This window comes from Sphaerodactylus townsendi, linkage group LG12, assembly GCF_021028975.2.
Source record: "Sphaerodactylus townsendi isolate TG3544 linkage group LG12, MPM_Stown_v2.3, whole genome shotgun sequence".
Classification (NCBI taxonomy): domain Eukaryota; kingdom Metazoa; phylum Chordata; class Lepidosauria; order Squamata; family Sphaerodactylidae; genus Sphaerodactylus; species Sphaerodactylus townsendi.
Window position 1 is genome coordinate 12914685 of NC_059436.1, and position 21818 is coordinate 12936502.

The window sequence follows — 21818 nt, forward strand, 5'->3', positions numbered from 1 at the left end:
TAAACAACCAGTTGTTAAATTATTTGGATCCCACCACTGCATTGCCAAAGCTTATGTGTGACACTTTACTGTGGTCCAGGATTCTAAGAATCCTACAAGCATGCTTAACATGTAATCCTATGCAGAGTTACTCCAGTCTAAGACAACTGAAACAAATGAGTTTAGACTGGAGTAACTCTCCTTTGGATTGCACTATAAACCTCTTTTATGCATGCAGTATAGTTCTGTTGATTTCATTTCCTACTGCAACTCCTTCTGTTGCATTAGAAGTATAGCTGTGGGGAGATCGAGAAGGAATGGTAAGATTCTCAATACACTCTGGCTTCAAGCCACTGTTTCCAGTTAATACTATATATAAAGCAGAAATCCTTCCATTGATCTCCTTTTGATGAGCATTTTCTTCATCCGCTCCATCTCCCCTGATACTCTGTCTCCTTCTGCAAGTGAGGGAAGACAGTATTATTTGTAGAAATTGAGAGCCTGCATAGTGTAGTAGTTTGAGTGCCAGGCTGGGATCTGGGGGAGGGGGGGCAGGAAGATCTGGGTTTGAATCTCCACACTGCCATGGAAGTTCGCTGGGTGACCTTGAGTCAATCACTCTCACAGCATAACCTCCCTTGCAAAGCTGCTGTGATGATAAAGTGGAGAGAGAACACGTTAAGCTATTTTGGGTCTCCATTGGAGGAAAAAGTGGAGTATAAATAAACAAATGAAAGGGGCTATAGTTTGGGTTTTTTAAAGCTGGATATAGAGGAACACATATATTATGGCAATGTATGGTATGATGTTCTGAGTACATTTGCAATAGCAATTACTGATTTTTTTAAAAGGCCTTTAGAAAGTCCATCAGAGAAAATGGTGGCCACAAAGAGCTGATGGAAGGAGATTTAAACAATTCTCTGCTGACTGGAGCAGACTCACAACAAAGAAGGGGGATAGTGGAACTGCATGGGGCTATATGAGAACATGCATGCACCAAAAAAGCCAATTGCATTCTACTGGACTGTTGGGAATGCAGTGAACAACTGGCAGAACAGCTATGAACAGGTTGAACTGATAATTTAAAAAAAAATGGGTCTCCATGCTCTTGACTGGAAAGCAGGACACAAGGTATTTAAGCACCCCTTATTAGTATCAGGCTACCAAGCATGATAACTGCAACCCTCTTTTCTGTATTAGATTCTTTTTGCCTAACGACAGAACTTTGCCCGTGCCTCTGCCTAATTTCATGCTGCTACCTCCCATTGCTCAAGTATAGCAGCTGTCAGTGGAGGAAGTTCACACTTTATTGGTGAGTAATTGAAGGAAAGCATATTGAGTCACATGTGTGCATGTATATCTCAGCCTTTAGACTCAACAAAAAAAAACCTCTTCAGCAAACCTCCCCACCCCCCAAATCACAGCAGGTTTTTCACTTTGAGTTTTCTCTGTTCTGTCTCTGCTTGACCTTTATCTCTATCTCAGTCTTGTATATCTAATGTAATCTGAGAACTTATGCTGCATTTTGGCTAAACAGCAACGGTGTTTGCTGTTACAAATCTTCCCTCTGTTGTGAAATCACTGAGCTAATCCAGTGTCTCACAGCCTCACCTTCCCTTCTTTGATATCAGAGTAACAATGCTGGACCTACACTGAAAGACCATTGTCAGAATTACTGAGATAATGTGAGCAAAGTATTTTGTTGTTTGTTTGTTTGTTTGTTTGTTTAGACTTACATCCTGCTCTTCTCACTGGAGCAAGGCTCAGAGGTGCTACCAACAAGTTCACACAAAGCATAGTACAATATAAAACCAATGAAACAATAAAACACTCTACAGTTAAATCCAACATAGCATATATAATTAAGCACTCCAAATACTAAGGTTTAATGCTTGTGAACTTTTCCTCTGGGCTCCATTTAAGGTACTGGTTATCATGTGTAAAGTCCATCATGGCTTTGGTCCCTCTTATCCCTGGGCAGTATCTTCCCCTACCCTCAGTCACAACTATTTCATCTGAGCAGGGCTTTCTGCAAGTTCCAGCTTACAAATGGGCAAAATCAACCGTTACCCGTACATGTACTGTCTCTGTTTTGGTTCTCATCTTATGGAAAGACCTGCCCAAGGAGGTCAAGAAGGTTACCGCTCTCCTGGCTTTCCACAAACGATGCAAAGTTGAACTATTCAAGAAGGACTTTCTGCATAGGTTATAGGGCTGCTCTGTACAAAATGTTTCAAAATCTGACTTGGATAAATCAATAGGGACTGTACTCTGTGTGGCTGTGCATAGCTTACTGTAAGTAGGATCCTATTATGTAATTTTTGTACCACTTAATCTGAAATGGCACTACTTAATGCTATGCTTCAGTTCTTCTTGGTTGGTTCCATACTTCTGCAACCAGACAGACAGATCTGTCCTCCAGGCATATAGTTGAGGCAGCAACAATTATAAGTTCTGGCCTCCCCCCTCAACCTCTCCAATCCTTTCCTTTCCCATTCCTCCTTGATGACCTTGTATTCTGTCCTTGTCCAGTGAGGTTCAGAAAATAACACTGTGCCAGAATCTTCCTTTAAAAGAAAATAAACCCAGTTTCTGAATATGAACCTTGGGAGGAATTTTGTGTTGGTTGACCCTTGATACAGGTCTCCTTGTTGACTTTTGAGAAACACAATGCCTGCACGTTTTAACATACCTCTCTCATGACAAGTGCAAAAGACGTTGCCTAGACGCCCACAGACCCATTAATCTTTCATGACTGCTTCTTTTGCAGTTCAAGGCAAGTCAGCCCTGTATTGTCTTATTGTTAAGGAGCAGAGGAAGGTGAGGTGGAAGAAAAAGACAAAAGCAAAACAGAGGGAGAGAGAAAGAGTATATGGCTGAAATATAAAAGAAGTCTTTTTCTCTAGTGGTGCTTAAAGCGGGGGGGGGGGGGTCATAGCAAATAGAGGTGTGTACTATTTTTTTCCTGGTATTTTTATTGGACTTGAAAGTTTGAGGAAAACAAAAAAGCAGAAAAGAAAATGCCCCTATTCAAAAGTCAAAATGGGGAGGACTTCCAGTGACACTTCTGCCAGTCCTGGTAGCTTCAACTGAGAGCAGAACCTCGTTGTATCAGATTTGTGGGTACAAAATCCTCTTTACCCACACTCAAAACTCACCAGCATAAAGGAGGCCTGCAGAGGACCATAGGCAAGAAGCGGTGAGAAAAGTTTAGAGAAGAGAGTAGAGAGTTTTGGATTTATATCCCCCCTTCCTCTCCTGTAGGAGACTCAAAGGGGCTTACAATCTCCTTGCCCTTCCCCCCTCACAACAAACACCCTGTGAGGTAGGTGGGGTTGAGAGAGCTCTGAGAAGCTGTGACTAGCCCAAGGTCACCCAGCTGGTGTGTGTGGGAGTGTACAGGCTAATCTGAATTCCCCAGATAAGCCTCCACAGCTCAGGCGACAGAGCGGAGAATCAAACCCGGTTCCTCCAGATTAGATACACGAGCTCTTAACCTCCTACGCCACTGCTGCTCCTCATTTACTCATTAGGTTGGCTTTGTTAAGAATCTGGAATACAGAGACTGTACACTCATTTGCTACTCTGGGTTTTACCACACGAGCCGCTGCTTGGTAGATGTAAAACAGATGATGACAGTTGGATAAGATACTTAAATAAAGTAGAAAATCAGGTAAGAAATGTGATTTTAGAATATAAACTAAAATCACAGGAGGAGTTCAACATATTACGGAGAAACTGTGATTGGTGGCTACACTGACAGCTTAAGAACTGTTTTGGCAAAGATAAGGATTTTTTAAAAGATGGCAACAGACATAGATGTATTAGAGAATTACTTATTGGAGATGAACTCACATCTGATAAAAAAAAGATCTATGAAGTCTGTCTAGCTTTAGACATGGAGAAAGAGAATGTAAAGAACTATATGATCTGTTGGGCAAGAAATGTGGGACATAATATTATGATAGACACCTGGGAAAAAATTATGGACCAAAGATTTAAACTTCACAAAGAGTTATTATATAAAAGAGAACTATTATAAGACTTTTTAAAAATTGGTACTGATACCTCATAAGCTAGCTAAGATGAAACAAGGTTCTGAAAGGTGTTGGAAATGTGGGAAAGACTTAGGTACTTTATTTCATCAATGGCGGTCTTGCAGGAAAGCTACAGTTTTTTAGCAACAGAAACGTAAGGAAATATCAAGGGTATTAAATGATAAGATAGAAATGAAGCCTGAAATGTACTTGCTGGGAATTCTAGATGTTAAGAAAAATAAGAGATATGCTGATTTGTTTGGATAATTATTGACTGCTGCAGGAATAATTTGGGTCCAAAATTGAAAAACTTCAAGGATTCCAACAATGAAAGAATGGCATTTGTAAAAATGGCTGAACTGACTGCTTATATTTTATGCAAGTCTGATACGGAACTCAAATTAGAGAGGAAAGAATGGTTAAATTATATTTGACAAGGGTATAAAAATGATAATATTGCAGTAGGTTGTGTTATGTTATAAATAGTTAAAATAGTATTATCATGTTATTAATAGGTAATTGTACATACAGTTTGAAGAAAGTTGGTGAAGGTAACTGGAAGTAATGTTTGAATGTTAATTTTTAATTGATATTTTTCTTGTTAGAAATGTCACATAGTGGTGTTGTCATGTAATATATGTTACTTTTTCATAATGTTAACAGCATGGAAAACTTATTTAAAAAAGGATGGATTGACACCCAAAAAAAAAGTCAAAATGAGTTTTTTCAAGATACCTCAATTTTTTGTCTGCATTACAGTCCGTGGGGAGATGGGAGGGGGCTTTGAGGGGGTTGTTTTTCAAGGTAAACGTACCAAATTTGCAGTATAACTGCAGATGATGCTTCTCAAAAGAACCCGCAGGTTTGGTAAAGTTTGAGTTAGGGGGTTGATTTTTATAAGTCCCCAAAGGGGGTGCCCCATACATGCAATGGACTTTTCAGTTGTTTCACCCCAATTGTTTCAGTTGTTTCACCCCACTTCCACAGGTTGTTGCAATCCACATTAGAAGGAGAGTAGGTTTTATACACCACTTTTGACTATTGAAAGGAATCTCAAAGCAGCTTACAATCATTTTCTTTTTCACTCCTGCCCCACAACTGGCACCTTGGCTCTTTCCGCACAGGCCAATAAACACAGGTTAAGGGCAGGATAAAACCCAGGTTGGAGGGGAACTTCACATGGATCCCTCTCCTGAAACCAGTTGACCCCAGGTCCCCCCCCCCCAACCTGGGTTTTACAACAATCACAATTTCTGGAATTCTTTTGTTTTCACATGCCTTGAGGCCACGGCCACTACAAGGCTTTTTGTTTTGTGTCCTTCCCAGCTCCCATCTGTGGAGCCACACAGGCAGGGTTGGCTCCAGCAAGGCTCTGGGGGAGCATGTGCACCTGCCTGTGTAGCTGTCCATCAAGGAGGTAAGTTTTTCAAAAGTTACCCCAAAAAAGTGCCTCAATGCAAAGGTGTGCACCTTGGCTGATGCGATGGCTGTCCATGGGACAGTCAGCCATGCAAATGACCTGGGGCTCTGCTGGGTTCATTTATTCTGGCTGCAGCCTGCTCAGAATTTGCTGTGTGGAAAGGACCCTTGTGAAATAGGTGGGGCTGAGAGAGTTATGAGAAAACTGTGGCTAATTCAAGTCACCCAGCAAGCCGCATGTGGAGGAGTGAGGAATCTAATCCAGTTCTCCAGATTAGAGTTCACCACTCATGTGAAAGAGTGAAAAATCAAGACCAGTTTTTCTGATTAGAGCCCATAACTTTTAAACACTACACCATGCTGATTCTGCAGCAGCCTGGCAAAAATGCAACGCAAAATGCATTGCAGCCATCGGCCAGCTAGGAAAGCTCCAGAAAGCTTTTTTATTTGTCCCTTCAAGATGCTTCTTCCTTCCCTCCTGTTGCCCTGGAAACAAGCCAAAGGGCAAGAAAGGGGCAACAGGGAATTGATCATTCCAGAGCAATCCATCAAATGGGTAGCCACCTTTGCCAGCCAAGCAGAACCTACCTGAAAGCCCAGCAGAACACCAGCCAAGGTAAGTTTAAAGGAGGGGAGTGTGTGTTAAAATTTAAGACTCAATTGCTAGCCTTGCAAATGGGCTTTTTAATTTTTTTTTCAATTTCCACTGTGCCTTTCAATGGGCCACGGAAAAGCCAAAAAAAACAATGAAAGCAAAAAATCTTTCGGCTTTTCAGCTTTCCAGTTCCATTTAAATGGCTGTTTTTTCCAGCTGAAAAAAGCCCAAAAGAACTGTAAAGGCTTATTCTGGCTTTTTTTTAGTCGAGCATTTCCAAATGTACACACCTCTCAGCCACCCCATTGACAGTTAAAGGGATTCATGCTCATGCCTCTGTCCATTGTTCTGAAAACATTTGTCAAGGCGCCAAATTTGCAATGATCAATGTGAGAAGTTTTAGAACACCCCTGTCCCTCATTTACTGCGGGACAGAATGCTTTATGACTCCCCTTCTCCTTGCTGATGACTTTTTCTATGTGCTCTGTGAGTTGCTGATATAGAACACCTGCTATTGAGAGGCACATGGCACTGATTTGTTAGGGGGCCCCAGGCGGCCTGAGGATCCTACCAGGGATGAGCTATGTGATGCTGAGTTTCTTTGTGCAAAGCAGACACAGTTTCCCAGCTTGCATCTCTTTGCCAGCAAAAAATGGATACAGGAAGCAATAGAAGTTTGAATGCTGAGGTGGAATAATGACAGGCTTGGATCTTGGGGGAAAGGGTCCACATTCCCTTTTAGCCATCAGTTTAGCAAAGCTGGACCATCACAGTTATTTCCAGTAAGGAACAAAGTCCCCACAAGGTGACTTTAGGGTTTTTTAAAAAAATTGTAATTGCCTGTGAAATCGTTCACCATTTTCCTTTCCTTTCCTTTTTATTCTGCATTATTTACTGGATCTATTATACTGTCTGCATTTCAGCATTCTCTAATTTCAGCATTCTGTAATCCAGTTTCTTTGGCATGTTGTAGTTTTTCAGTTTCACCATTTCTACTCCGTTGTATTTATTAAGTGTTGTCTTTTATTTCTCTGTAATCTGCCTTGATGGACGAGAAATGAAATATATATATCACAGTACCTTATACGGGACTGGAATGATTTCTCTCACATCTCCATTTTCACAGAGGTGAAATTCTCCACATCTGGTGGAACAAAATAAAAGACAGCTATAACATTGTACATCCTTGATGTCTGTATTATGGAGAAGTGCATTGCAGCAAATTCTCAGAGCATGAAATTCTCCTTGTGATGTCATTATCACATCAAAATCCATCTCCTGTGAGGAGAGACTTGGGGAGCTGGGTATGTTTAGTTGGCAAAGAGAAGTTTAAAGGGTGACATGATAGCCATGTTTAAATATTTGAAGGGATGTCATGTTGAAGAGGGAGCAACCTTGTTTACTGCTCCAGAGACGAGGACCAGGAGTAATGGGTTCATGGTGCAGAAAAAGAGATTCCATCAAAACATTAGGAGGAATTTCCTGATAGCAAGGGCTGTTGGACAATGGAATACATTTCCTTGGAGTGTAGTGGAGTCTCCTTTTTTGGAGGTTTTTAAACAGAGGGTGGATGGCCATCTGTCAGGGTGCTTTGATTGTCTGTTCCTGCATGGCAGGGGTTTGGACTTGATAGCCCTTGTGGTCTCTTCCAACTGTATGATTCAGAAGCCATGGAGGTAACACAAGAATGACATCAAAATTTAAGAACTGCCTTGCTGGACAAAATTAAGGTTCCATCTTATCTTGCATTTTCCCCCAATAGTAGATAGCAACTTGGTTCTTGAAACCTCCCACAGAAGACAGGGTGGTGGCAGACATCCCCTTCAGATGTCCCCTACATCAGAGGAACACTGTCTCTAAACATGGATGGTTTGCTTTGTTTTTGTGGCTTGATGAGTCTCACTTCCAGAATTTATATAAACTTGGGGGGTGGGGGTGGAGAGTCTCAGCTAAACTAATAGCCATCACCATATAAACATAATAGCCATCACTGGCTCCCAGTAGAGTTCCGAATCATCTTCAAGGTGTTGGTGTTGACCTTTAAGGCCTTACGCGACCTGGGACCTTCGTATCTTCGAGACCGCATCACCCCACATGTCCCTGTACGGTCTCTTCGTTCAGCGGAGGCCAATTTACTGGTGGTCCCTGGCCCCTCGATGATACGGCTGGCCTCCACGCCATTGTGGCCTTACAGCTCTGGTCCCCCAGCCTGGTGGAATGCTCTTCCACCAGCTGTCCGGGCCCTGCGGGATCTTACTGAATTCTGCAGGGCCTGCAAGACGGAGTTGTTCCGCCGGGCCTTTGGAGGGACCAGCCATTGATGGTGCCCCCCTCCTGGCCTTTTACATCTGTGCCTTTTGTCATCTTGGGACTTGCTGCTCTTCCCCCCCTGTAAGAGGGTTTGAAAATGGAATTGTCGGATGCCACTTTGCAAACTAATTTTAGTTATTATGCCTAGTTTTCCATTTTATCGCTGCTTTTAATAGTTTTAGCCGTTTTACCTTGTACATGATGGTTATTATGTTGTACACCACCCAGAGCCCTCCGGGGATGGGGCAGTATAAAAATTGAAATAAATAAATAAATAAATATATATATTGTGACAATGAACAGCATGTGTTAATTGAGCAGTGTATGAAGACCTTCCTTTTGCTGTCCCTGAGCTTGTTATGGTCTATTTCATCCATTGGAAAGTTGTCATTTTTCTGCTTCATAAATCACAATCATAACAAATGGTCTCACATCCTGATTTGATAGACATGTTCTACTATGAAAAGACACATGCAGGCATGTGTTAATGTGACTGTTGGAACATGTGCTGGACATGCAAATTTCCAGGGCTTGTGCTAAGCCACCTGCTAGTTATAATTCCAATGTAAAAGCATACTACTAAACACTAGGTACAAAAAGAACTTGTAAAAGTCAAAAAGAACTTGTAAAAGGGGAGGGCCCATGGCTCAGTGGTAGAACAGTGAGAGGTGATGTGAAAGACCTTCGCTAGAGACCCTGGAGAACATCTGCCAGTCAGAGCAGACAACATTGACTGTGACTGATCAGCGGCTTAACTCAGTAAAAAATGACTTTATATGCTCATCGCTCCTGATCACACAGTCAGAGCCAGACTGCTGCAGTCCACTGGGAAAGAGGCTATTAACCCAATTTTTACCGGAGTTTTGCATAGCTATAGCCAATTCCAAAACAGCCAAGGTTAGGGCTTCCAAGGCAAAGTCTATTGCTCCCAGGGCAAAATTGTAGACCCTCTACACTTCTCATTTCTCTATTGCCCAATTCCCACATAAATGAATTACCAAATGTTTTGTTCTTTTAATGGAATGCAACTACCGGGGGCAGGGGGATACTGTTATAAGTGATGGAATCATACTGGAGTGTGCAGATGTTTTCTCTATGCTGTTTTCTCCATCAAAAATTCCCCTACCACATATGTTGCTTGGTTCAGCTACTTATATATTCCCTACCTGAAGAAAACAATATTCTTTGTATGAAATGATGGGGAAGACAGTGGAAAGGGTTAAAACAAACTTTCTTGATGCTGCTCCAGTCACATTGGTAGCCTAATCCCACTCTAAACCATGGCTTGGATCCTGCCATTAATTACAGCATGGTGTAGTGGTTAAGAGCAGTGGGTTCTAGGAGAACTGGATTTGATTCCCCACCCCTCCACCTCCACCTGAACAGTGGACTCTAATCTGGTGAACAAAACTTGGTTTTCCCATTCCTACATTCCTGCTGGGTGACCTGTTCCCAAAATTGTAGGACTCATCACTGTGGATGAAGCTGGTCTTTATTTGTTTATTTTCCTTAGACTCACAGTGGCCAACAAAGCAACAGTCACTTGTCAAGACATCAAAATGCAAGATAATAAGCCACACTTTAAGAATAGCACTGACAGATCTCTCAAAGGCAGTTTGCCCTCCACAAAATATTTTTTGAAATGATGCCATTTTGCACCCCTTCAAGGACCCAGGAAATGATGGTCTTCTCTGCAACCACTCTGGTCCTTCCATGGGAAAAAAACACACAACTGGATTGCAGAAAGACAAACCAGGTGAGAGCTGTGAGGGAAAAGGTTGTCTGTAGAACACAGCTGGCCTGTGGCTGTACATGCTTGACAAGCAAATGCTAGGAGATCCAATCAAGGACCTCCTGAATAATGTGCAAGTCTTCCAATGCTGTGCAGCCTTGAATGCCTACCACCTAACCCAACAAAAATATGCCAGCAGCTGCTTTGCAGATCTCAGTAAAGTTTCCAGCTTACACACAAGCCAAGAAGTCAAGAGAGGAATGCTCACTGATTGACATAAATCTGTGAGCTCCAGCAAATACTGAATTCTTCACAGGGAAGATAGTTGCAGGTGGGTAGCTATGTTGGTCTGCAGTAGAAGAGCAAGATTTAAGTCCAGTAGCCGCTTAGACCTGGATGGCCCGAACTAGCATGACCTTGTCCTATCTCAAAAGCAAAGCAGGGTCAGTCTTGGCTAGTATTTGGATGGAAGACCTGTCAGGATATTGAAAATTGCAAGGTGGTCATATGCTGGTCTAGAATGACTGGAATGTAACAGTCAGCAGAATTGTAAAGGTCGGAGCCTCTCTGTCTGGGTCTGCAGTGATTGGCATGTAACAGTCAGCAGAATTGTAAAGGTCGGAGCCTCTCTGTCTGGGTCTGCAGTGATTGGCATGTAACAGTCAGCAGAAGTGAAAAGGTCACAGGCCAGGATGATTAGATCATCTAGCTAATGATTTGCTGGACAAAACTATATAAGAAGACTGCATACCCAATTCAGTACCTCTCCTTCACCTTCAGGTTCGGGCTCAGATTGTTGTTAGAGTAGAGAGTGGATAGTTAGATGAGTAAAACATTGTTATTTTGTTCCTTTGAGAAAGAAAAGATAAAGTATTCCTGTTGGAACTAAATCTACTGTCTGAGTGTTTCTTTTTTTCTTATACTGCAAGCAGTTACCTCCTGTTCCACAGCGGCAAAAGGTGAGTTGGCACCCTAGTCCTTCCGCCTGTGCACTAGGCCAACAATTCTGGGTTATGGGCCCAGTATCCTAACCACTGTAAAGCTAGAGAGCAAGTCGAGAACCCAGTGTGACACGATGACATCCACCATGTGCAGTTTGCCTTTTGAACGGCTGGACTGCAGGGAACTACTCAGCATGGAGTGTGAAAATGCAGAGCTTTCTCTATGCGTGCGGAAGATTTATGGGCTGTAGCTCCAGACCCCCACCGAACCCAGGCACAGCAGCAGAGCAGAGGGGCAGATGCCATGCATTGCCAAAGGCGTCCATAATGTTGGCTGTGGAAAACTCCCAGCTCATCTATCTACGGGCTGCTGAGAAGGCTTCTGACTGCTGGAAGGTGTTGAAGGGACTCTGTACCAGACGCAGAGACTGCTGGTTCCAAAGGTAATCTTGACCAGACGTTTATACAATTTGAAGCTGAAAGGAGGTGGTAAAATGTGGCCAACCACATGTCCAACAGCTAGCAGTACACTATTCGCCGAGCTGGAAGACAGAGGCATGACTTTCACTTCGAAACAGCATAGGGCCTATATTGTACCTTATGGTCTTCCCTAGATGACAGCTGGGACAATTTTGTCCTATAGTATGCAGAGCATAAAGGAAGATGATTTGACTCTAGACTATGTGACTGCACGGCTTCTGGAGCTCCAGAAACAAAAGCAGAGTTTTGCCCTTGAAGCCACAGCCAGAGAAGCCTGCTGTTTCCAGGAGGCAAAGAAGTGAAACCCAGCTCTTTCCTGAACTGTTCAAGGTCCATATGCAGTTCGGCGTTGTTTCCAGGGTTGTAGCTCTACTAATGTCACATCTTCTCCGAGAATTGCCCACAGAAGGGGGGGGAGAAAGAAGGGGCCAGCTAAAGGACAACGGGAGAAGGAAGAGGAAAGAAGGAGCACTACTTGACTGGCATTGCTGAGAACCGATGTCCAGAGAAAAACCTAACCCATCTGGCTCCTTTGGACTCTGGCTCGCTCAGAGCATGTCGTGAAATGCTCATCACCTATTGGACTGAGGGAGTCCAAGGCAAGTGCGTGAAAAAGCATGTCAGCTTGGACGATGGATCACCAGCTGCTGTTACGCTTGCAAGGAACTGCCTATTACATACCAATGCCTAGGTAAAAAAGTTGCAAAATGTAGTTGTGTGTGTTCCTGGACTGGATTTTTTTTGTTTGTTGAGCGTCCCAAGTTTAGCTGAACAAGGGTACAAAACTATATTATTTGATAGACAGGGTTGTACAGTATGGCAGAATGACATGCTGGGGAGTGTGCAAAAGGTACACTCTGCGACAAAATGTATGTTATGATGAGCTGATAAAGGGCAAAATGAAAATGTAATGAATGTTTCAAGTCTAGCTAATAAGCCTATGCATGATGATTGTGTGCAACTATCTTCACAGAGTCCTAGGACATGCAAGTTTTGCCACCATCAAGCAGCGTTGGCAAAGTATGTGATTTGAGTGTAAAGCCTTTGCAAAGCATTCCTAGACTGTTCAGTCTGTAGTGGGGTTAAGGTGAAATCCTATCCAATCCCCAAGCAAAGAGCTGAGACAAATGGAAAGACCATTTGAACATGAGTCCATGCAGACTTAGCTGGTCCTTTTCCAATCAAGCGAAGGGGTGCACGATATATATTTCTGCTGATTGATGATTATAGCAGATATTCTTACTGCTTCGCTGTTGAAATCTGGCTGATGAAGCCTTTACAAGGTTTAAGGCCGCATGAATGGGTCCTTCAATGATTGAAATCGGAGGTTCCTCTCACAAGGCAATGGTCTTGCCTGCAATCTGATATGAAGGCGGTGAGTTCATGGGGAACAAATTCCAAACATGGCTGACACAGAAAGGTATTAGCCACAGGAGAACAAATCCGTTCAGCCCGGCTGAAAATGGCGTGGCTGAGAGGAGACTAGGCATTCTTCAAACAATGCGGGATTGCATGATAAATGATGCCAAGGTTCCATTCCATTTCTGAGGAGAGGCTGTCTTAGCTTGCCACAATACATGTAATAAACAGGTTGTGGAGTTCAAGTAGTCAATGAAAACACCATTTTTTTCAGAATGTTTGGCAAAAGGCCTTCCCTAGAAACACCTTAGAATATTTGGGAGTTTTGGCTAACGTCCTCATTCCCAGACAGCAACGGAAAAAAGGACAAAAGAAATGGCAGAGACTGCGTTTTGTAGGATATGCGCAGAATACCAAAGGCTATATAGATTTTCATTGGGTCATGGAAGAATTGCTATCTCACGCACTTAGTTGCCAACTTTGAAAAAGCTTATACAGGTTGGGAACATGTGCATCAAAACTCTGAAGTGTTCTTACCACCAATGTAAGCCATGACACAGTACCCTAGTGACGGGGCCACAGCAACCCCCCCACTTCCCTGTTCAAGGTCACACATCTGCTCCCGGAGCCTTTAAGCAACAACAGAACAGTAGATAAGGTGATCAGTGAAGGAAGCCAGGAGAGGAGGGGGGCTTGAGCAAACTGGAGAAATAGCTATACCCACGCAGATCCAGAAAGAGGCAAAATAAGGCATACCACCAAAAAAGGTTTATGGTACAAGAAGTGAGAGTGTGCCAATTAGGGACAGAAACCACAAGGTTTCCATGATATGTTGAAATGTCCACCCTGAGGAACAGTGGAAAAATGGAATCAGGCCTTTATGGACAATGAGTTTGAATCCTTGGTGAACTTAAAAGTGTTTAACATTTGTTGATAAACCTACTGATAAATAGCCGATCATAGGTGCAAGATGATGGAAGGTATACAGTAAACCTATGCCCGATGGGACTTGCAAATATAAAGCAAGATTAGTCAAGCACAAGGCTTCTCTCAACAAAGAGTTTGGATGCAGTTATGATCAGACTTTATGCACCCACTGCAAAGGCAGAATCCATGAGATTAGTGATTGCTCTGGCTGAGCAAAAGAGACTTTAAAATGAAGGGGCACTTTGATTTTTTGAAACGAAAGCTTATTTAAATGCAGATTTGCAAGAGACCATATACATGAAGCAAGCACCAGAGTTATGAGAGCATGAACAAGTTAGATAAAGTTTATAAAGCTCAACAAAGCTTTGTAACAGGCTGAAACAGTCAGCCAGATGTTGTTGAACAGGTGCATACACAAAGCATTATGTGAAATGAAATTTGACCAAAGTGTGGCCGATGCCTGTATGATATATACCAGAGGTACTGGTGATGAAATGTATCATTTTGATGATTTTATGTTGATGATCTCTGTGTGAAAGTTTGCAAAACAGACAACCAAATCAAACAACTTTACACTGAGTTGGAGTAAACACTTTATAAGCTGAAAAAAGACTTGGGGTATCTAAAGCAATACCTCGGGTATTTCAAGTCAGTAAATCTGAAGAAGGGGATGTGTTTCTGACACAAAAACAAAAGATAGAGGGTGTCATACAAAAAGCTGGTCTGCAAGATGCCAAAGTGGCACAAACCCCAATGGTGGCTGATTTTTGTAAGCAAGATAACAGCAAAGAAAGCATTTGAAAGGCAAGAACCTATATCACAAGTTCCTTAATTGGCAGCCACTGCTGCACATTGCTAACTGGACAAGACCAGACATAGCTTTTGCTGTAGGTTTATTAAGTAAAACAGTTGCAAAACCCACTGAGAAAGACTGGCAGGGGCTAAAAAGAGTAATTCGTTACTTCTGAAGGGAACTGCTAACTATGGTTTTACTAACTTTTCTTAACCAAAACAATAAAAGGACTTAGTGGTGTATCGCGGACAGCTCATTTGCAGAGGACTCAGGATGTAAGTCAAGTGAGTGGTTATTATATGCAAGGTTATGGCAGCCATCCGAGGTGTTGGAGATCTCGGAAACAAACAACGGTTGCCACACTTCTGAATCTAGGCTGAGGCAGAGTATCACGGTTCCTTAATGAGGCATGCAATGAGCTACAATGGGTTATGCAGTTGCTAAAAGATCCTGGGTGAGAAATGTGAACAACCTATAACAGTTTTGAAGACTCACAGACATGTATAGCCATGGCAGAAGAACGAAACACCTTTAAAAGTCGTACTCAAACATGTAGCTGTAGAAATTTCCAAAATGTAAAACAACTGATACAGTCAAATATAGGTTTAAGTTAGCAGTACTCGTGAATCATCTGCAAACATAGCCGATTTATCTTAACAAATCCATTACCAATACAAGAACATAATGACTTGGTGTTTGCGTTTGGGTTTAGCAGATGTAGCACAATTTGGCAAAGGGGACTCTGTACAAAGTGAGTGAAATAAAGTAACTCTGTGTACTGACTATGTACTAACTATGTAATGAGTGTAAATAATGTGAATGACGTTTGTTTGTAATTATTTTGTTTGTAAATATTATGTAATGAGGCAACATTCCAACCAGATATGAGAAGGGGTGTCAGGATATTGAAAATTGCAAGGTGGTCATATGCTGGTCTAGAATGACTGGAATGTAACAGTCAGCAGAATTGTAAAGGTCGGAGCCTCTCTCTGTCTGGGTCTGCAGTGATTGGCATGTAACAGTCAGCAGAATTGTAAAGGTCGGAGCCTCTCTGTCTGGGTCTGCAGTGATTGGCATGTAACAGTCAGCAGAAGTGAAAAGGTCACAGGCCAGGATGATTAGATCATCTAGCTAATGATTTGCTGGACAAAACTATATAAGAAGACTGCATACCCAATTCAGTACCTCTCCTTCACCTTCAGGTTCGGGCTCAGATTGTTGTTAGAGTAGAGAGTGGATAGTTAGATGAGTAAAACATTGTTATTTTGTTCCTTTGAGAAAGAAAAGATAAAGTATTCCTGTTGGAACTAAATCTACTGTCTGAGTGTTTCTTTTTCTTATACTGCAAGCAGTTACCTCCTGTTCTAGCAAGGGTGAGTTGGCACCTAGTCCTTCCGCTGTGCACTAGGCCAACAAGACCACCAAGGAATAGTAGTCATTTTGCAGAGGAAGGCAGTGGCCAACCACCCCTCTTAGTCTCATGACTTGAAAACCCTACTAGTTTGACATAAGTTCAGCTGTGACTTGGTGGCACTTTACATACACACACAACATATTAAAGACCAACAGGGTTTCTAGGGTATATGTTTTCAAGAGCCAAAGTTCCCTTCAGGAAATCTTATTGGTCTCTAAAGTGCCACTGTGTAGCAAAGGGTAGCAAAGTATGACTGACTGAGTCTCCACAGGGCACATTCAGAAACTACCTGCAAGATAACCCAGGCCCTGTATGTATGGCCTCTCTGTGCTTTCAGTCTATATGCCTAGAAGGGAGAGCAAGTTTGGGCACACCAGCTCCCCCTCACTGGCTGGTGAGACAGCATATATATACACATGGATAACTGTAAGCATGCTGGCTCCCTCCCCATAATTGGGAATGCTTAAAGAGGGGTGCAAAGATGTCCTTCTTCCACTCATACATGACATGTCACAAACCAACATCACATAGCATGGGGTCACCATGCTCATACCTGCTTTCCCTTAGTGTATAGTAACAGTGTACATGAATACAGGGCTCCAATCAGCAAGCATTTGTCGGCCAAGATTCGCAATGCCAGCAGGCTATGGAGGGATGGCACGGTTGTATCACTAAGCTGGTGATAATATTTTTACTTTCTGTCCTGTAATGGTTGACTGAAATATCAGGGAGGCTCTGTGCTAAAAGTTGTTTTAAACAAAAACTTCATTAGGCACACTTTTATTGTCTCATGAAGAGCCACTGCTCTCTGAAGCTGTTTCCAAGCCTTTGAAGTCCTGCTGATTTTTGCAGAGTTCACTTCAACATCTGCCAAGACTGAGGAGCAAACTTGCACACTGCTGAGGGTCCAAAAATAATTTTCATATCACATATTATCCTGGATAATGCCAAGGGATGAGAAAAATAGCAGTTCCTTGCCAAATTTTTGAGGTAAAAACAGAGGTTTGTGAATATGACATTCCAGGGAAATGACCATATTTTTCTCAGTTAAAAATTCATTAAGTTGGATAAATTGAGGCAGAGACAACTTTATTTTTCCTTCTTGTTGAGCAATCTGTAAATGACTGTATGCTATATACAGTTTCTTGGAGTATGAGGATTTTCAGCTCTCTTACCTGCAAAATGAAGATGGTGGAGGCAGAAAGAGCTGTCAGGTTGCAACAGACTTGTGGCGACCCTGTAGAGTTTTCAGGGCAAGAGATGAACAGAGGTGGTTTGTCATTCGCTGCCTCTGCATAGCATCCATGGACTTCCCTGGTGGACTCCCATCCAACTACTAACTAGGGACAACACTGCTTAGCTTCTGAGATCTGACAAGATTAGCCTAGCCAAGTCAAAGCATGAAATGAAGATACCCAACATACAATCTATATATATATAGATTCTATATATACAATCTATATATACAATCTTATAAATATATAACAAAATGGAACCATGTGTTTGTTGCTTCGAGAATAACCCCGCACCTGCTGGCCCAAACACTCTGAAAACTTCACAGACACTTACTCATTCCCCCGACTGTGTTTTTATGTACCTCCCGCTGTCAGACAACACACCTGAGCCAGATAAAACATCTTTTTCCTGGCGCACCAGGCCATGAAGCTGCCTGTGTGTAACTGTCACCCTTAGAATGTTCATGCCCTTAGAATGTTCGCTCAGATGGCCAGATAGGAGCAGTGAAAACAGTACATAGGCAATAACTTGAGTGGAAGTGAAACACATACACACGTTGCCGTGTGAGACGTCAGGTGGGGTTCACACACCCCCACACGCAACTACCTTTCACTCTCTGTGCCTCACCCACTACTACCACACAACACACCTACTCTCATACACATTCAGCAGAGGAAGAGGGAAGGGGCAGAGGAGCATGCATGCAAGGGAAGCGAAGTGAGGGAGGGGACAGAGAGTGAGAAGTGGCATGCAAGGGAGGGGAGGGAGCAGGCCCAGCATCTGGATATGATCCACCCACCCTAGCAGAGGAAGACAGAAGGGAGGGAGGGGGAAGGGTGGCATGCAAGGGAAGAGAAGTTAGGGAGGGGAGAGAGTGAGGGGTGGCATGCAAGGGAGGGGAGGGAAGGGGCACCGCATCTGGATATGACCCACCCACTCTAGCAAAGGGGAAAGGGAAGTAGGTAGGGGGAGGGGTGCCATGCAGGGGAAGAGAAGTGAGGGAGGATGCGGTCACACACATCAATGATATCGCACAGTATCAGCCTGCACATTTTCATGAGCACTTACTGCTGGCCTCTGCAGTTGATTTGCTGCTACTGTTCCTTTCCCATTTCACCACAATAAGCCACAGCAACGCATGACTGGGCACTGCTAGTTTAGGTTACAATGGGGTTCATGAGCTAGCAGATGACCTACACACTTTCCCAATGTTGCCAGCTTTGGATTGGGGATCCTGGAGATTTAAAAATGGGGCCTGGGAAGGGTTGGATTTTGGGAGGGGATATAATGACCTCCTGCTTTTTTAGTCTGCAGGCACCGCTGAAATTGTGACATGGCATGATGGCTATCACAAAATAGTTGCTGCAGGAGGTGGAGCCAGCAAAAAAATGACTGCTACAGCTTAATTTCAGTCACATCATGAAAATCCTTATGCTGAGATGGCAAATGTTGCCAAAACAATATTTAAAAGAATACTGCCAATCAGATGTTTAATAGCCAATCAAAAGCTTTGCTGGGCAAAAGTCCTACCTAGCTCCACCTACTTTGAAAAATACTTGGTGAGCACCAGAAAATGTATCAGTATGGGGTCAGGAATGCCCTGCTCTGGTTCTGGAGATAAGATGTTTTCTACCACCTGACACCAAGAGCAGATGTTTGGGGAAACCAGAGCAGGTATTGAGTTGAAATCAGAAGACCGAGTGTGAATGTCCAGCTCATTGTAACTACCCAGGATCCACACAAGCTAACAAAGGGGATCCTTTACATTATGAGTGGCATCCTGTACAGAGTTACACCGTTCAAAATCTATTAAAGTCTATGGGTGTAATTTCACTTAGGATAGTACTATAGATCCCCCCTTCTTTTAAAAAACACATTCTGGCTCTTTTGTGGTATTGTTGCCTCTTCTTGGCTACATGGTGCCAGTTTTTGTCTGTTCCAGTGGTCCCAGATGCATGAATGAAGATGTGTGTGTGTGTGTGTGTGTGTGTGTGTGTGTGTGTGTGTGTGTGTGTGCGTGCGTGCACGCGTGCAGCCTAAATGATAAGCATTCATGAACCACGAAGGTTTGGGTATTTTATTTCTAAATCTCCCTGACTGCTGCCTTGATGAGTGAAGCCAGTGCTATTAGAACTCATCTCTTTTCAAATAAATAACAAATGGAGCAGTGCTGGATCCCCTTGTGAGCAATTGAGCCCATCCAGTAATTTACTATTAGTTCTGGCTGCCAATTTATCCATCACTGCTTTCCCTGTGTGCCTTCAGGGATGGGTTCCTCCCCAGCTTTTGGTCTTCAGCCAATTAATTTCTCTTACCTTCAACTCCTCCATTACCCAAAGGGATAATACAGCCATTTTTTAAAAACAACAACAACAACAACAATGATTAATATATATAAATAATTTGGGCTTTCTATCTTCTGCCTATTTATTCATCTCCTTCCTAAGCATTTTCTTGCAATCTGTTCTCAAACTGAACTTAGCTGTACCTTCACTACTTCCCCACTTCAGTTTGGAACCCAAGCTGAACACCGGTCACACCATTTTCATCACTTATTTACCAAGTGAATATAAGAACTGATCTATGCCTAATCACTTCTCCTGGAGTGTAGCAGTTTAGACTGTGGGAGGTGGTGGGGACTTATGTTTGAATGCTTTCCTGTGAAAGCAAGAAAAAAAGTCCATGTACATAGAAAGCTGGATTGTCAAGGAAAATCCCTGTAGCAACTAGCTTTCTGCCAGCTTTCGCATTTGGGTGCCACGGAGCAATGTGGTGCCACACCCAGAGGTCGGATTCAGGGGGTTCCGAAGGTTCTGTAGAACCTGTTGTTAAAATTTAAAATATCACTTTTTAATACTTAAAATATTTTTATTAAGTATTAATATTTTGAAATACTTAAAATTAAAAAGTGATATTAAAAATATTTTTAAATACTTTTTAACAGTCATTATTTGAATCCCACCACCATCGGAACCTGTTGTTAAAATGTTTGAATGCCCCCACTGGCTATACCCCCAGTTTTAGTGCCCTTTACACTGCCTGGATTGGTACATATGCTGGCAACGGGATAACACCGCCAGCTCTACAGACCCCAGCCCACTCACTCCCCAGATTGTACTCTTGGTCACTGTTTAAAAGTGATTGTACTCTTGGTCATTGTTTAAAAGTGAAATGAGCATTGTAAGTAAAACATCAATGGCACATTTCAGGCTGGAGTTTCATCCCAGAAAGCTTCCCCCCCCCCCCCCCTTAGAATAATGCTTTGCTGGTATGTATTTTAACATGTCCCTTTTGGGTCTACTTGTTAGGGAAACTGGGATAGTGAAATCCTTAACATTAAAGTGTCTCTGCTGGAAAAATGGACAATTATTTTTAGAAGAAAAACTTTTTTCTAATTTTTTAAAAGAAAACATTGGATTTCCATAAGCCACACTGTGCAAACCAGAAGTCTGGAGAGATTTTTATCTGGTGCACTTGAGTTCAATAATTCCATTGTTGTATCCAAAAAAAAAAAAAAATGGCAGCTCAGATTTCATTTAAGAAATGCCAGTTTTCAAGACTTTAAGATTATTATGTACTTTGTAGTCTAGTAAATTGCAAAAATTGGAGAAGGGTAGTTTTTGCAGTAGTCAAAAACTATGTCTCCTTCAAAGTTCTGCTAAAGGATTTTTTTTTTGCTATTTCTTGTTACTATAGAAAGCAAAATCAATTATACAGAAAATAAGTATGCATGCATCCTTAATGTGCCAAATTCACATAACTCACCCCCGTTCAAGTTTCTTTGCTGTAGATTTTGGGTTACCATGGTGCAGACTTTTTATGGGTTGAGTGGTGTGCGTGAGAGAGAAACGGAGATGTCTTCTACTTTCAGTTGAGTTCTACAGTGCTAAAAAAGAAGCTGAGGGACATGCTTCAAAAAAGTCTTGCACAGAGAAGAAAGCTCATTTTTCCTTCGCTTTGTAATTGGAGATTTAACATGTGTAGAGGTTATGGCAGAGGTCTGGCTGACCCTTGCTTGCAATATGAACTCCCAGTAGGGTTCCCAGCTCTAGCCTGGGAAATAGCTAGAGATGTTAGGGGTGGAAGAAGAAGGGTTTGGATTTATACCCCATCTTTCTCTCCAGTAAGGAGACTCAAGCTGGCTTACAAACTCCTTTCCCTTCCTCTTCCCACAACAGACACCTTGTGAGGTAGGTGGGGTTGGGAGATTTCTGAAGAACTGTAACTAGCCCACTGTGGAGCCTGAGGAGGATGGGGTTGGGAGAGGGGAGGGACCTAAGCCTGGTATAATGCCATAGAGCCAAACTTCCAAAGTGACCATTTCTCAGGGGGAACTGATCTGATGCCTGGAGATCAGTCATAATGGTGGATGATCTCCAGCCACCCCCTGGAGGTTGGCAGCCCTAACTACCAGAACCATGGATCAACATTCTTAACCATATACACAAGCTCTTCAGGGATGCTTCCAACATTCTCTTTTGAATGCCTCCCCAGGTATGAAAGCTGCAAATTGCTAAGCCTGAAGCAGAATGGGTGCTCAAAAGCAGACTTTCCACTGATGTGTTTATTTTTATATATATAAATGAATCTTGTATT

At 42.6% G+C, this 21818-nt stretch overlaps 1 long non-coding RNA gene across 1 annotated transcript in view; it reads right to left on the reverse strand.

The window, feature by feature from the left end:
* Window positions 1–21092, reverse strand: part of LOC125442023 — a 39726-nt gene extending 18634 nt beyond the window's left edge. The window contains exons 1-2 of the long non-coding RNA XR_007245928.1: window positions 20988–21092; window positions 7111–7174 (exon numbers count right to left, since the gene is read on the reverse strand). This is a non-coding gene — a long non-coding RNA (uncharacterized LOC125442023). The remainder of the gene's footprint in view (window positions 1–7110; window positions 7175–20987) is intronic.
* Between the last annotated feature and the right edge of the window lie 726 nt (window positions 21093–21818).